Source organism: Acipenser ruthenus, chromosome 3 (genome assembly GCF_902713425.1).
Source record: "Acipenser ruthenus chromosome 3, fAciRut3.2 maternal haplotype, whole genome shotgun sequence".
Taxonomy (NCBI): domain Eukaryota; kingdom Metazoa; phylum Chordata; class Actinopteri; order Acipenseriformes; family Acipenseridae; genus Acipenser; species Acipenser ruthenus.
Window position 1 is genome coordinate 45539212 of NC_081191.1, and position 17827 is coordinate 45557038.

Sequence of the window (17827 nt, forward strand, 5' to 3'; positions counted from 1 at the left end):
AAGAAAAAAGACAGATGAAAGCACCACAAATAAAAATAAATAAATAAAAACATGAATTGGACTTAACTGTACCAGGGATTTTTGTGTTAGCACCTGGCAAATGAAGTGTTTGTTAGCAGAATAGTCTTAAAATGCTAAAAGTTCTATATATAGTTGTTGTTCATTGGTTGCATTGCATTAAAAGCCACCACTCACATGTTACTGTACTAGGACAAGCCTCTGTTGGTTAAATAGTACAACACCTTTGTTGACAGAAAAGATCTTTAAGGATGTGATTTACTGCTACCTGTAGAAGACACTAATTTAGATTTACAGCAGATTTCCAAGAGGAAGTATCAAATCAGCGAAGATGGTTCTGGCATGGAGCCAAGTTAAGCAATAGAGCTAAAAGGGAAGGGGATCAAATGTAGATTAATTTATGTCTTTAAAGCCAGTTATCGCTCTGGGATCAGAGTTTAAACACACATGTACACTGACCATTAAATAATTTTAACAAACACACTATAAAGAGTTTTAAATCGATAATGCTATGAAATAAAATATGTTGGGAGATTAGAAAGGGAACGAACACTTAGGATTCTGATTCAATCACACCTTTAAAAATATATATATTTATCTTGCTTGCTTTCTGAAACCGCTTAAAAAAAAAAAAAAACCTGAAGCCCTGACTACAGAGGGTTCTAATGGCTTATAAACTCCCATCTGATATTATGTCATGTTAACTGGCTTCGAATTCTAAAGCCCTGGGGGAATTGCCTTTTAAAATGGATTCAATTGAAAATGATCTAGTTTACAGTATCTTAGTAACAATAGCCCAGCTTTTAAGAACCCTGTTCAAAGGTTGCAGAAAGGTGAAAAAAGTAATTTTCATGTTTTTTTCTTGCTTTCTTGAATCTGACAGCACAAACTGGTGGGGTATTGAATTGTTTCTGTTGAAAGAGAGCCAGCTCAAGCTTATTTAAACTTTGAAAATAAAAATAATTTTGTAACAGGATTGGGACTCCAGTCACAATTAAAACCTCTCATAAAATATCGATTGGTATTTTAGTCACATGGCATCCAAGGAATACAAGCACTACATGCAGTATAGCTGTTGCCCAGTCCCTCGAATACAAGTACATTTTCTGTCCCTGTGAGGCTCACCTGGTAAAAGCACAGCTGTGTGGTGTGCAGGGTGAGTCATATAGTGCAGGTTCACGTCCGGGATGTGCAAAGTCGCCGGTCTTCGCATTGGCTCTGGCTCAGGCACAGACTGTTTCTCCTCATCGTGAAACAACAAACCCTGCTGGCTGGGCACCCAATGAGCTTCAAAGCGGACACCTGCAGAGATGGCCTTTGTCCTCCAGAGATCAGTAGCTCATTGACACCCGTTCTCAAGTTCCTGGGTGTAAAAGAGGAAGCTGGCTCGGTCGTGGGATTGGAGGACGCCCACTGAACCCTCAGTTCTTCTGAGCCATGTGGGGAATTGCTGAAGTGAGGGGAAAAATTATTTAACATTCCACATTGGGGAGAAACAAATGGGCAGCTCTAACCACTAGACCATACTGCCCCATCTCTCAGTTCCAACCTCAAGACTACACTGCCTCCCAGTCCCTCTGTTTTGACCACTAGACCACACTGCCTCCCTCACAGTCCCTCTGCTCTAACCGCCTGACCATCCTGCCTCCCAGTCCCTGAGCTCCAACCATGAGGAGGCCACACTGCATCCCAATCCCTCAACTCTTGAGTCAGTATACCCAAGCTATCGCAAGGGCAAGATTGCTGCACGACCGGAATGGTACAAGGCTAAGCTGAGGGACCCAAGTAACAGATAGCTAGGGCTACAAAATTGAGGAAGAAACTCACCTCCATGCCTCTGTTGTAAGGGTTGACTCGGAAGCCGCCCTTAACACGCTAATTCCAAAGGCAGGGTTTTGAGGATCCATGACATTTAGTCTGTAGAACCTAGTAAAGGTATGGGGAGTAGCCCACACCGCTGCATGTCCTTGACAGATGCACCCTGGAGCAAAGCCCACAAAGTTATCATGCCCCTGAAGGAATTGGCAGTGAGCTTTCTGGAGGAGACAAGTTGGCCAGCTTATAGGTAGCCCTGCCTGTGTTTGCTATTCATTTGGACAACCTCTGCTTTGACAGGGCTTGACCATGGGACTTCGTCCCAGTGCGGACAAAACATTGTTTGTCCTGTCAACATAATACACTAGTGCCCGCACAGGACAGCAAAAAAGCAGGATTGGTACAGAGCAAAACCTTTGTCCCGGTTTCTGCAAAAATGTATCATTGTATCATGCCCCAAAAGGGAGAGGGACTGTCCTTGAACTGCAGAGAGTAGCCGGTTTGAATGGTAGTAGGCACCCAAATGTCTGTGGCACACTGACACTAATACTCCAGATGGTTCCCTGAGAAGCCCTCGACCTGTGGCAGCAAACCCCTTGGGCTGCTGCTCACCTTGTGGCTTGGTCTGAGGCTTTTGCCTCTGCATCGGGTGGTGGAATAGGTGAATAGCCGCGGGAGGGTTCTGAATATCACCGCTGGCAGCAGGCGCAGCTGGTGCAGTCGGCTGTGCCAGTCCCTGAGGCTGCTGGGTTCAGGGGTGCCAGTTTGCCGCTGGTTTGCGCACTGGGGGTCATGTTTTTGGAAGCAAGTGCAACAGACCCTTCGTGGATTCCTGCGCACAGTGACAGCGCTGCAGTATCTTGTCCACCACGGGACCAAAGGTATGACCCGTTGTAATAGGGCCGTCCAACAGCGCCGCTTTGTCCCCATCAGGCACATGTACCTGGGAAAGCCAAAACTGCCTGTGCGCGGCTACCATCATAGCCAGGTTTCTACAGACAGAGTAGGTTCTTATTGATCAGGTGCAACATCCAGTTGTTGTGGTGATGGCCTGTGGTAGTCAGAGGGACCATAGTAAATGTGACTGGTAGGCTACCAGAATGCTGTTAAAGTTGCCCAGCCATGCAGCGAACACGCTGACTGAATAGGCATGCTTAAGGATCACCTCCGAGACCCGACACTGCTTTTTGGTACAGATAGCGTCCTTGGACAGGAGTGCTAAATTAGGCACCTGTACCAACGCAGCAGTAGTAGCCCCTACTGGTGGAAACTGGGCCAGGCCCAGCTTCTCTGTATCATGCACCATATATAGTGTGTCCATAGCCTGGTAAACAGCAGGAGCTATAGCCGGGTGACACCAGGATGACAGGATCTCAAAGAGGAAATCCGGGTGAATGCCAGCTCCTGTTCGCCCACCTCCTCAGGGACCCTGGGATCCCAAAGGTGCCGAGCTTTCATGCCTTCCTTGGTGGAAAACTGCTGCCCAGAGCTTCGCTGATCACTCGGACCAGTGACTCTTCTTCCTCGGAGGAGGAGAAGGAGAAGCAGAGGAGGATGAGGAAGACTGTGAGGACGGCTTCCGGCATGGGCTACTTTCTCGAGTGTGTCGTTTACACTCCCTTGACACAGAGCCATGGGGGGAGGACGCAGCCAACTCTTAAACAAAGGGTGATGGGGACGAGCACTGTGCAGGTGTGGGGGCACAGAGCGCTCTGTAGAGCTGTGGCAGAGACGTTTCTCCAGCCTATGCTTGGAGAAATGCACACATAACTTGCAGAAACTACAGTTCGCCAGTGCCTCCTTTACGTGCTCCGGCCCCAGGCAGGAAGAGCATCTGGCATGCTTGTCCTCCACAGGCCCTGCATGTGTCACAGGGATAAAACCCAAGCATTATGCAAATAGCAAGCAGTGTACAGTAAGAATGTACAGATGCTCCCTCAGCAACTGGGCTGTTCAAGACCCAACAAGACCTGCTTGGTACTATACTGGGGATTTAAGCGGTTAGTAGCCGGTCGGAACTGGGATAGTACCGTTATGGTATGGGGTCAGTTCGGTACCGGTTCGGTGACTGTAGCACCGGGTCAGTACGGGTACAGTACTGATGATACAGTGCGGTGCAGTACGGAACCATGACGCTACATTAGCGGCATGGGTCGGTTTAGGTACCAGTTCAGTGACTGTAGCACCGGGTTGGTACAGTACGGGACCGACAGGAAATTACGGAACGGTATGGTACAGCACAGAACTGGGACGGTATGGGTCGGTTCGGTACCAGTTCGGTGCCTATAACACCGGGTCTGTATAGTACAGTACCAGTACAGTATGGTACCAGTGTGGTTTATAGCAGCGCCATATTGGTGCAGTAAACTCAGTTCTGATTCAGTACAGTATGGTACCAGGTTGGAAATGGAGTATGTCGGTGACCTCGGTACCTTAAAATAACTATATAATAAAATAACTCTAGCCGGAGCTACTGCATTCTGGGGAGAGAGCACAAAGTCAGTCGACTTACGTTGCTTGATCCCTGGGAAGGGGTGACTCAAGCCGCTGACTTCACGCAGGTCACAAGGCTGCAACGGGATGTAACAAACAACAGGCTGTAGCGGGTGTCTGCTAAAAGGGGAGTAAGGAGTAGGGCCTTTGCACTGTTGCCTCAGTGGCTAGAGACAAAAAACATTTCAGTATTTCAGCCAGCCTGAAAAACGTAAACCTATAGCTAGTAAGGTGCTCATAGTGGGAGAATCTCTTATTAGAAATGTCACTCTAACACTTAAAAGCATGCAGAAAGTATCTGTTAAATGCTATCCAGGTGCTAGAGTCTCTGATATTGAGGCCAAACTAGATGATCTGGCTGCAAACCATGACCAATTATCTACTCTGATTATTCATACTGGGACAAATGATATCAGATTCAGAGAATTTTTGATTCTCAAAAAAAAAGTTTAAAACACTGTGCCATAAGGCAAAACCACAATGCCAGAATGTGATCATCTCTGGGCCTCTACCTGTTGTTAGGAGAAGATGTGAAGCTTATAGTAGATTTTCCTCTCTTAATTCCTGGCTATCTAATTGGTGTGCATCTGAGAAATTGGGTTTTCAGACAATTGGGATAGTTTCTGTGAGGGACCTGGCTTATTTAAAAGAGTCTACACCCAAATAGGAGGGTCTTATTCATACTAACTGAAAATACAGGGAATTATTTTAATATTCTCTGACTTGAAATGCTGCCCTGCAGGTCCCAGTTATTCGAACTGAACATACTGTGCATCCTACTAAGCTAGTATCTGTCCCCCACTATATCAGGGGTTCATGTACTGGGAATTTAATTAAAATTAAAACTTTAAGAGCCCTGGGAGAGCACTATTAAACACAAGATCCTTAGTCAGCAAATCCCTGTTAAGTAACAACCTTATTTCAAACTTAAAACTAGATATTCTGACCTTAATTGAGACTTGGTTAAAACAAGGTGATGCAGTACCATTAGTGGAGGCTTCTCCTTGTCGTTTCTCTTTTCATCAGAAGGCACGCCCCTTGGGTTGAGGTGGTGGTATAGCCACAATGCAGTATCCATCTAAACTTTGAAAGTCTATCTTTTAAAGTTAATGTTCAAACTCCAGTTCAGCTTGTAGTCATTTATTGGCCTCCTGGTCCCTATTCCTTGTTTTTAACAGAATTTAGTGAACTTATCAACTCTTACTATCAAGCATGATAGAATTGTGATTTTGGGAGATTTTAATATACATGTGTGGCAGAATGAGGGCACTGGCCTGTGTATATGTGAGTTTTGTAGTGGTGGTGGGTAATTAAAGGGTTAATTCACCAGCACTTTAAAAACATGTGAGAAATTGGTGGAGGGTTTAATTGATTAAGTGGGTGTAAATTGCTGCACAGGTGTGTGTATATAAGGGAGCACTGAGAGCACAGGTTTAGTTGGTGTTAGGATTCTGGAGAGGGTAGATCTCTGATCCTGTGTGTGCAAGATCTGTTTTTGTTTAAACTGTTTATTTTGTTTGTTTTATTTAATAAATATGTGCTGTAGCGCTTTTCCCTGCACATCCTGACTTTGAGTCTCCTTACCCCGGTCAGCCTGTCACATTTGGTGTCAGAGTGGGATAGCGCCTCTGGAGACTTGGAGCAGGAGTGCATCATTTTTTTTTTGTTTTGTTTAAAAAAAAAAAAAAAAGGAAAAAAAGGAAGAGAAGATGAGGTGGAAGAAGGACCGGGAAGCGAGGGACAGGTAGGAGGAGGAGTACATCAGGGCCAGGTACCCATTGAGCTGTAGGTCACCATTGTTGTCCCCCCTCTGTAACCAGCAACATCAGTTTGCCGCATGTTCCTTTATGGTACTATGAGGAGCCCGAACGTCCACAGCCTGAGTGGGAGGAGCCCAAACGTCCACAGCCTGAGTGGGAGGAGCCCGAACGTCCACAGCCCGAGTGGGAGAAGCCCGAACGTCCACAGCCCGAGTGGGAGGAGCCCGAACGTCCACAGCCCGAGAGCGAGGAGTCGGTGCGTCCACGGCCCGAGAGGGAGGAGTCGGTGCGTCCACGGCCCGAGAGGGAGGAGTCAGTGCGTCCACGGCCCGAGAGGGAGGAGTCGGTGCGTCCACGGCCCGAGAGGGAGGAGTCGGTGCCACCTCCACCAGCAGGGAAAGATTACCTGCTGTCTCTTCCTCCATCGCCGCCACCAGCAGAGGGAGCATGCCTGCTGGTTCACCTGCTGCTGCCGTCCCGAGAGCTAGAGGGGGAGGAGCCATCGCTGCCGTCTCCAGGGCCAGAAGGGGAGGAGTTACAGGCTCAACCCCCTGAATTTTTCTGGGGGGGGAGAAGGGCAGGATGCTGGTGTCCCCCAGCAGCCTCTATTTATGCTGCTGAAGGGAGCACGGCGCACACCAGCCCAGCCGCCACGACAGAGGGAGCCAGCACCACCACAGCCTCCCTCTGAGTGGCCAGCATCAGCCCCATCACCACTGCCGAAGGAGTTGGCAGCCTTTCCGCCACCTCCACTGCCAGGAGCAGAGCAGCAGGAGCTGCCTCTGTCTCCGACACCACCACCGCTAGGAGCAGAGCAGCAGGAGCTGCCTCTGTCTCCACCACCGCCAGGGGCAGAGCAGCAGGAGCTGCCTCTGTCTCCACCACCGCCAGGAGCAGAGCAGCAGGAGCTGCCTCTGTCTCCGACACCACCACCGCTAGGAGCAGAGCAGCAGGAGCTGCCTCTGTCTCCACCACCGCCAGGGGCAGAGCAGCAGGAGCTGCCTCTGTCTCCACCACCGCCAGGAGCAGAGCAGCAGGAGCTGCCTCTGTCTCCACCATCGCCAGGAGCAGAGCAGCAGGAGCTGCCTCTGTCTCCACCATCGCTAGGAGCAGAGCAGCAGGAGCTGCCTCTGTCTCCACCATCGCTAGGAGCAGAGCAGCAGGAGCTGTCTCTGTCTCCACCACCGCTAGGAACAGAGCAGCAGAAGCTGTTCCCGCCTCCGCCACCAGAGGGAGACGAGCTGCTGTTCCCGCCTCCGCCACCAGAGGGAGTGGTTCAGGAGGATCCAGCGTCAGCGCCAGTAATTCCAGTGCCAGTGGAGGGACCCAATCCAGTGCCTATGCCGCTAGGGGCGGCCAACCTGCCTGGGCCAGCTGACGGGTATCCAGGGGAGACCTGAGAAGGGGCAATAAAGACATTGGGTTTATGGGGTAGGCTGGGGGTTAAACGGGCACCCCCTTACATAAGCCCAGGGGTCACCACGGGGGTTAAACGGGCGCCCCTTTACAGAAGCCCCATGGAGGTGAAGGAGTGCTTGGGAGTGTTGGGGCCAGGGGACTCCAGACGGCAGGGTGCACAAGGGGGGAGGACTGGCCCTGCCCGTCTGGTGTTTGACAGGGGTCGGCTGGTCCCCAACATTTCCTCCCACCCTCCCTCCCAAATCTGGTGGAATGGGGGGGGGGGGGGGGTGGCCCGTTGAGGGGGAGGAATGTGGCAGAATGAGGGTACTGGCCTGTGTATATGTGTGTTTTGTAGTGGTGGTGGGTAATTAAAGGGTTAATTCACCAGCACTTTAAAAACATGTGAGAAATTGGTGGAGGGTTTAATTGATTAAGTGGGTGTAAATTGCTGCACAGGTGTGTGTATATAAGGGAGCACTGAGAGCACAGGTTTAGTTGGTGTTAGGATTCTGGAGAGGGTAGATTTCTGATCCTGTGTGTGCGAGATCTGTTTTTGTTTAAACTGTTGTTTAAACTGTTTATTTTGTTTGTTTTATTTAATAAATATGTGCTGTAGCGCTTTTCCCTGCACATCCTGACTCTGAGTCTCCTTACCCCGGTCAGCCTGTCACAACATGTTGATGTGGAGGGAGATCCCCTTGGAAATTACTTTCTGAATTTACTTGATTCTGTGGGCTTTGCTCAGCACGTATCTGGTCCCACCCACACTCACAATCACATGCTTGATTAATTATCACTTGCAGCCTTGACATTCAGAATTTAATCTTTCTACCCTGTAATCCTGTAATCTCGGACCACTCCCCTATCATTTTTTAACTTTCACTATCCAGTCCAATAAACCCCCAGGAACATTTTATTAAAACCCGGTCCCAAAACTCCTCCGCTGCTGGTGAGTTCTTAGGTGCTTTGTCCTCATCAGCACTTATTGATTCAGGATCAGTCGATGCTTCAGTAGACAACTACAACACTACCTTAATGAACATTTTAGAGATTGTAACTCCACTAAGCTTTTTTTAAACTCCTCTCCCTGGTTCATTGATACAACTCGCATACTCAAACAGAAATGCCAAAAATTAGAACACAGATGGAAAGACACAAAATTACAGGTTTCTTATCTTGCCTGGAAAGACAGTGTCGTGACTTACAAGGCTGCACTGTCCTCTGCCAGGTCTGCCTACTACTCAGATTTAATAGAAACTAATACAAGTAATCCGAGTTATTTTTAACACTATAGCTCAACTTACTAATCAGCAGAAATAGCCTTCAGTTGAGACTCTATCAATAGCAAATTGTGATGACTTTATGAATCACTTTAAAGATAAAATCACTGAGATAAGAAACCAGATAACTGTGGTCAATTCAGATGATTTAAACACCATTACCGACACTGCTATTTCCCTGAGTCTTATATAATTTTGTTCTTACATAATTTGTGTAAAACACAATAAATGTGAAAATTTATAACAGAAAAAGTAACAAGTACTTATCTAAATATGCTCTTCTGTCAAGTCAGTTCTTGAAAGTAAAAATGGCGCAGAGTTCTGTGAGAGCAGTCCTTTATACCCATCGGGGATGGGAATGACTGCGTCACAGAGGCTCGGCTGAGCTTTCATTTAAAATGTTGTTTTGTATTTACTTGATGAGCAGTGCAGCGGGATGACATGAAGTTAACAGCTCTATAACCTAACATGCAGAATAGCCTAGCTCTTTTTTATAGTGGTTAAGATGATTGCTTGTGGCGTGCGTAGTCCCTGGTTCGTACCTAGCCTCCACCTAATCTAAAGTTTGACCACCCAATTATTTTTTCCTGCACCAGACTACGTTAAAAGTGTGCCGATGTTTCCAAGCATGCAACAGTGCAGAGCAAGGCAGCAGCACTGCATTGGCAGGGATGGCTGGGCTGCTATGGTCTGGAGAACCCTGCCTGTTGAACCCTGCCTGTTGAACCTGTCATCATAACCTTTTCTTTAACCAATGGTTCCTTTCAAATGAACTTTGTTCTCTATTCTACAGTAATGCATTTTACACCGTAATAAATATTATTATTATTTATTTTTATTTTTTGTGATTTCAAGCATTATCCACAGCCTCTTGGACATCATTCACTGGGAACAGTTTACAGTTGTGAAAGTTTTTATTTTATTTTTCTGTATTACTTATAAAGGTTTGCCACAGTAAATTTGCACTGAAATGTTCTCATGCTTTTGCAATGGTTATACTATGTTTTTACTGTTGTTTATAATGTTTTTATATGCTTTTAAATTGTCCTTTACCATGCTTTTACTATGTTTTATTACACTTTGTTGTGCTTTTACTATTGTAAACTTTTATTAGGGCACGCTCTAAGACTCTCTTCCTATTTGGACCTGTTGTAACATGGTGATGTAGCATGTCAATTTTTAGTTGAAACTGAAATATGTAAAGAGTTACTTGAACATAAAAGGTTCTGTAATATACATGGCCATCACCACTGTCTGTCCCCACATATAGTATTACCTTGGATTAGGAAAGCTGAAAATAGCAGAGAAGATATTTTTAGTGGTCTTTTTCAATAGTTATTTCCATAACGACTCACAATCAGGACATTGACATGTATGAGACTGGATCTTCATGTTCTATAAAAACATGAAGTTGATGATAAAGCATTACTGTTTGCCTGGTTTGAAGTACTGTAGCCTTTCAGTGTTGCAGATTTCTGTTTTCAACACCTCCAGAATGGTGTAAGTATCAATTAAATACATTACTTTAAACTGTTAATTTCAGTCTCCACCTTTTTATCATTGCAATAGATTGGCTTGGGACAGGGAATCTGAAGAAAGACTGAATATAAGACAAACTGGTAAAATACACTCTTTATAAATGTTTCCCATAGTAAAAGCCTAGCAAAGTCTAATAAAGCACAGTGAAAGCAGGGCAAAGCATAATGCACAAAGAGATGTTGTAAAGCATATAAAAATGGTAAACCAGCGTAAACTATGGTACATACATACTATAACCATGGGGAAAGCATGGTGAAAGTGCAAACGTGCCGTGGTAAACTTTACAAGGGTTGAGAGTAAGTTGTATACATATTGAATTCATACATATAAGCATATATTGTTTTAGTTCATTCATGTACTTTTTCCGTCAGCAGATATATTGCGGCGGTGGTTCTTTAGAAGCAATTACGCGAAGATTGCGTCCCCCACACCGCCTCCGAGAGGCTCCCACGCACCGACACGTACTTGGGCATTTCTCACAAACCGGGCTTAGTCATAGAATTGAAAAGACCACCCACATAACGGAAGCAGAACAGCTGTTGCCATTTGAGAATAATGGATGTTATATTGGATGTGATATAATTTACACAGAGAGAGAGAGAGAGATTCAAAAAGTTTTTTTTTTTTTTTTTAATTTTAGGTGTCAAATGTGTATAGAAATGCGCTGTGGAATTTGACTTATATACATAGTTTGATGTAATGGCTGGATAATGTTCAAGGAGGGAAATTATGTAATTGTGCATTGAGGTGGAATTACCGGGATTCTACCAACAATGCGTTTGTAGCTGTACAAGACAATTTAAACGAAAGTGATTACATGTATTTTACAATTCAAACAGTTTCACTCATCTTGCCTGTAATGAATTTATAGTCACCCACCTCCACATCTCTTTCGTTTTAATTCATTATGTGCTTGTCTTTTGTCGCGTGATCTTTTCTGCTTTTTTTTTTTGCTCCAATCATATTAATTTTCTTACATGACAAGATTTCTCAGTTGTCTTCGTCTCTGAAAACGACCACTTCTTATAATGTCCTCTGTAGCCTAATATCATGAGACTATAGCCCCCACAACGGTTAAAATACCGAAATGAAATCAACTCAGAAAACAAATAAATGCATATGCACACATTATACAATTTTCAACAAATATAAATCAAATAGGTGTTCCTATTATACAGAAACATTCATTTTTACATTGCTTCATCTATCTATCTATCTATCTATCTATCTATCTATCTATCTATCTATCTATCTATCTATCTATCTATCTATCTAAGTTCAGCTCTTCTGCTCCCCTCTTGTGTCAGCATCTGTGTATGTGCGCTTACTCTTGCCACTTGCCTCTCTCTCTCTCTCTCTCTCTCTCTCTCTCTCTCTCTCTCTCTCTCTTCACGTCCTCCGCTTTCACTCTCTCACTCCCTTCCCTCCTCCCTCAATCTCTCTCTCTTCCTCGCTCTCTTATCGACTCCACTGAGTGATACTCACACAACTGAGGCAGAAAGAGAGGGGGCTGCTGGATATATTATTTTGTGATGAAGCCGTTGTCTACAAAGACTGGGTCGAGTTTCAGCGCAGAGGCAAACATGCGATGATGAGAACGAAGAGTAAAGAAGTACATTAGAACAAGAAGTCAGAACAAGGAGAACAAGACCTGACCAAGCTGGAGATAACTCGACTCTTGTTTCGAAACCATCACAACTCTATAAGTCGATTCTACTGACCAACTATAAAACAAAAAAAAACAAAAAACACACACATTCGTCTCTGAATATGGAGAATATTTAAAAACTTGGATTTTATTAATCTTATTTTAATTTCTTTTCGTGGATGTTTTCTTCTTCTGCTGCTGTATATTAGTCTTCAATTTAACTTGGAATTATTGAGACTAATTTGTCTCGCCCTATCCAAACATTTCTTTTTCTTGGCAGGGAAATAGAAACGTTGGACTTTTTTTGCATTACGCCAGTGGATTTGTTAATGGATTTCTTTGGAAAATCATTTTGATGGAGTCAAAGAACGAAATGTTAAGGGACCTTCTAACTTTACAAAGGTAGGAGGTTTATTTGACCTGTCCTTTTATTTACATCCACATGTAATGTAATTAGTTTTTAATGCAGTTAGAGTAGATTTCAAATGAATGGCTGGTATGATGATACGACTACTACGACTACTAATAATAATAGTAATACATGTTAAATATCAAAACCAAATCACTGTCATTATATCACAAATATATAAAAATAAAACACAACCACACACATACATTTAGCATGGTTTAGCGTATATATATATATATATATATATATATATATATATATATATATATATATATATATATATATAATTAGCCTAATTTTGATCTGATAGGTGTACAAAGATTGGTCGCGGAGCTTGTCATGCTAAAAGTGAACTAAGAACAATAAGGAGTGACAAGTCAAACTGCCATAAGTGGATATTAATATAACCGATTAAATGAATTTATACAAAAATGTCACTAAAACAGAAAGTGCTACGGTGTCGTTAAAGTTTGGGAATTAAAACAAAGCAGCGAAAAAAACCGGTGTTTATTTGTATTTGTTTTTTAATAGACGGGCTTGACTATAGTTGTGAGTAGGTACACATACAACATTTGGGCGAATATTGTACCGGAATGAAATTAATTATAAAACAATTGATGAGAAACTTAAAAGTATATATCATCTTGAGTATCTGTATAACTGCTCCATGTAGAACATGTTGATATAGATATTTTACACAACACCTATGTGCTTTGTACGATAGAGGTGACTATATATGGAGAGACTAAAAAGAAATGTGCACATTGAGAAACTTAAACTTCATTTCAACAGAACCAGGTTAATTTTTTGAGATCTCTCCAGACCACGCTTTATACAGGCTTTCCAGGTTTATTTTGGGAGCGCTGGCTGGTTCCAGCTTTTTGTTAGACCCAATATATGCCCCTTATTCAAACTGGAGACAAGGTATCGGAGCCTGAAGAGCACTGTAAAGCATGGAGCGGCCCACTTACACGTTACTATTTAAGGTATGAAATTGTGGCATTAATATGAATGCCACAATACACCAGACAAAGATTGAATAGCTACTTAGTATGCTACAATGTATCCATCAGAACAAAACGAGTAATACGTAACACTGAAAATGTGTCTAGTGTATAGGCTATGTGGTTATATATGATGTATAATAATGATTAAACATGCATTTTCACAAATACATATTACTGTTTATTTTAGTTGTTTTAGACTATACTTTGGACGCACATAAACACACACGTGTAAATATATCTATATAAAGTATGTGAATAGTAAAATGCATAAGATTAATGTTTAATCTGTCGACATAGTGCCCTGCATTTGTATAAGACGCTACCGTATTTTAACGCAGCCTGGAACTCCGCCTCACTGTTTAAGTAAGATACTTCCTGTGTACATTAGTATATATGAGATTCATTTACATGTTTTATTTAATACCATGTAATCAAAGAAACTACAAAATTATGTCGCAAATGTCTACCAGAAGCCATCATAGTAGAACAGTATTTCATTTTTGATTTTGAAATGCCAGTTTTTATTTTTTGTCAGTTTTTGTCGACTTTATAAATCACAATTATTTAATTCTATACGGTGATGGAAAACGCCTCGCCATAGCTCTGTGCGTTGGCACCGGTTTGTTGAAAAGGAATGCCGCCTTCAACGTGTAGGGATTGTGCAACACACTCACCAGCGCTATAGTGTTTGTCGAAGAGAAGGTGGAAATTGAAGTCGGTCTGTTACAGTAGAGCAGACGAAAGGATCAACGGTTATCAAGAAGACCTGGTAAAGTTACTTTATCATGCTATTAACAAAGAAAGAAAGAAAGAAAGAAAGAAAGAAAGAAAGAAAGAAAGAAAGAAAGACAGACATATCTTCAGTAGGTTTTCAGACAGCTCTGCCAGTCTCTGGCAGACTGGCAGCAAGGTGCATTGCAGGAGAAATTCCCAATTTACTCTGTAGGGGGAAGTCGATAAACGTGCAACAGTCCTTAGCTGAGGAATGCACTGCAGAAAATCACGAAATAACTGTGATATACCTGGGCAATCAAACGGCCGTGTCATAGAACAAACGTGCGCTTCTTTCTAAATAAGCAATTCCTTTCGGCTCTAGTACTTCATTCAGAAGCTCAAATGGGTATGTTTGAAGAAAGAGCAAAAGCAGTTTTTGAGGTGACTATAGGGGCTACTAACAGGTTCGAACCACTGCCAACTGAGACTGCACTAATTAAAAGTCTTGCACATGTGCATAATGTTGTTGAGCCAAACTTATACAATAACAATTGATAAGGTGCCGTTTTGGACGGGACAGTCGCACTTTTGGAACACCAGTGTCCCGAGAACCTTTATTGGGACGCTCATTTCGTCCTGTTTTTTTTTTTTTTTTTTTTTTTCCAGAGCATCGTCGTGCTGGTAACATACATTATAAAATATTGTATTGTCATGCAGGCTGCCGTGTTTCTAGCATATCTAACTTATTACAGTACAATGACACTTAATGTGACTAAGGTTGAATGACCAGTAGCATTAAAAAGCGTCTATACAGCGCCGTGCAAATCTGGAGAATTACTGAACAGTCAACGCTCATATTTGCAACTAATCACAGATAATTACGGGTGGGTTTATCTACTGACTGCTGCTAAAACGAACTGGCGGCTATCCTTGTCTGAATCATCACTCTCGCTGTGTGAAGAGGTTGGACTACTGTAGTCTAACAATAACGGCTCATACACGTACTATTTTATTGTGCTGGAATTATTCTCTTCGTCCATGATATGTGTATATCTGCGACAATTGCGGAAATCAACGCTGTCATGTCTCATTACCTTGACATGTTTACATCACTACAATAGGAGGGGCTGTACAATGTGACAAAGTGTTTGGAAACATATTTTCTATTGCAATAAGTCTATATTCACTGTCAGTTCACCGCAGGCACCCTCTAAGAAACGTATATTCATCAATAATACAAAATAATTAACTAGTTATTTTCACATTTGTGAAATTCATATTGTAAAAATATTTTACAAGTTTCAGAACTTTTTTTAATTATTATTTCTTTATGTATTCGTGTTATGTTGTTTTTAGCAATAATGAAATATAATAGTTTCAGGTCTCCTGGTGCCAATTTAACAATTAACCAATTAAAACGACAGAAACACCTGCAAAACTATTACTGATTAAGTAGACGCACACACGACATATAATAATAATATGATTAGCTGGATAGCTGTGTTAAATTGATCAAAACGTGATAGGTGATACGTTGTAATTATCTTATACATGACCAGAAATTACTATTTTAATTTGGCATGGCATGGCACTCACACACCTTTCCCACACATCACAGTGAATGTTTAAAAGTTCACATAAGCATAGCCAGACATGAACGCTTTCCTCGTTACTGTACATTAGAACAGCCTTGAACTTGCATCGATATCGCTGAGAATGAGCTAATCACACAAGGCAACAGCAACCCATCCTAAATATGACCTGGGTAATTATACAGTATAATTGTACCTTGACTGAACTATAAAGCATAATCATTGGCGTATGCGCACATAAACTTTTTTTTTTTTTTTTTTTAATCGCGATTGGCTACAGTTAAAAAAAGAAAGAAGAAAAAATTCTAAAATAAAAACAATATTATTTTGTAATTATATATAGTAAGGTCTGCAATTTTAAAGACATCACTGACTAATCAAATTAAAATTCACATCGATACAAATGTATTATTATTATTATTATTATTATTATTATTATTATTATTATTATTATTACTTAATTACCATTCACTCATTCATTTATTACTGCTTTAGTAAAATATGGTCCATACACATACATATGTCTTCCAGAAACAAAGAGCCCACTGTAAAGCGTAGCCCCTACTGGACTGTGTTTTTATTTTTTAAGGAATCAATGTGGTCTCTGATAATTCAGTAATGGACACATAGCTTAAATAAAGCAATCCCTGTCCAAACCTCGCAGCACAACCATTGAGATAGAGACACATTCCTATAGAGCAGGGTTAGCTCTGGTACAGTACATGGAACATTACCACTACTGCAACCATCTTGCTTTTAATTAACCACTGGGCCTGTATCAAGCTTGTGATTTTCTTATTTATTATGGTGCCAGTGTTTGTTTTGTAAACTGATAGAAGCCTGGGCATGCAGCACATTGTTGCTTGCTGGAACTGATTAAATGTCTGTAATTGGCACACCAGGAATCACCTTGTCTTCTGTTTCTATAATAAGTACCATGTTGTTATCTTGTAACTCCTGTCAGATGACCACATTTTTCGTAGCACATTTGATTCAAGACACTGATGTTCTGATATTTATTTGCCTTATGGAACTAACCCATGATAACAATACAACAGCCCACAGCAATTTGAACATCTTTCAGTTTTAGGATTATTTATGTTGCCCTTCCCCACTGTATCTACTTAGGCATTTGTCTGTGAAAAAAAAGATAACTCTGCCTGCTGTGTCCTGCTTCCCACAACTGCTTTATCGCTATAGTTAGAATACAACCATCTGCATTGCATGACAACTCACAGGTTTCCAATATGAAATCTGTTAAATAGAATTGGAACCCCCTTTCCCTTGACCCCCCTCTAATAACCTATATAGCTTGGAGTTCAATCTTGTGGTCCAAGCTATGCAGGTTTATCCTTCATCATGTCCCTTGCTCATTCCCTTGTCCTTTATTTGAAGCTTGGTAAGAGGTAATGGCACAAGTATCAGGTTGCCTTTAAAAGCATTTCTGGAAAATTGCCTGGCTCTCCACTTTGTCCTTAAAACGATCTTATTTATTGGTAGTGTGATTAATGCTTCAAGGTCTTAAGATAAGAGCAGAGTATTAGTTCTAAGTTTAAAAAATAAAAGAGGGGAGTGGGCTGGTTGGAGACTGGGTGCAAACCAGCAGACCTGTGATTTCTAAGCATGCATCTAACCACAGTACAAATAGGATTTAGTTTTCAAGCTTAAAACCCATCACATTGTCTCACATTCAGCAGTACCAGTAATGACAATGCATCCCACAGTACCACCTGTTATACCTTGTGTAGCTGAAAGAGAAACTCTTATACTCACTTAACAGCCTCCCACTAACCCCATCTCCCTGATCCAGGAGTATCTTTCATAAGACTTAGATAAACCAAAAACATGTATCAAATGGTAGCTTCAATCACACTAAGATAGGCAATACAAAACTGGCATTAAAGCTAATGCAAGGTATGTTTTTTAATGCTCACTGAATACCAAAGCAGGATGACTACCTGCCAGATAATTAACCAGAGGACTGAAGGTAATTCTGGTGGATATTATTGTGAGATTAATAAATCACTTATTTGGCTTATTTACAAAAAAATACATGTAAACTGAAAAATTTTTAAAATCATAAAAAGGAGTACATTTACTCAAAATGCACTGTCCCAAGTTCTCTAAAACAGGCTAGTACTGTATTCTCCT

At 42.2% G+C, this 17827-nt stretch overlaps 1 protein-coding gene across 12 annotated transcripts in view; it reads left to right on the top strand.

The window, feature by feature from the left end:
* The first annotated feature begins 11738 nt into the window (after positions 1-11738).
* The window catches only part of LOC117394686 (adhesion G protein-coupled receptor B1-like), a 115335-nt gene continuing 109246 nt past the window's right edge, over positions 11739-17827 (top strand). For all 12 annotated transcript variants that reach the window (XM_033993128.3, XM_033993129.3, XM_033993131.3 and 9 more), the window contains exon 1: positions 11739-12356. The gene's annotated coding sequence lies outside the window, so the exon portion shown is untranslated. The remainder of the gene's footprint in view (positions 12357-17827) is intronic.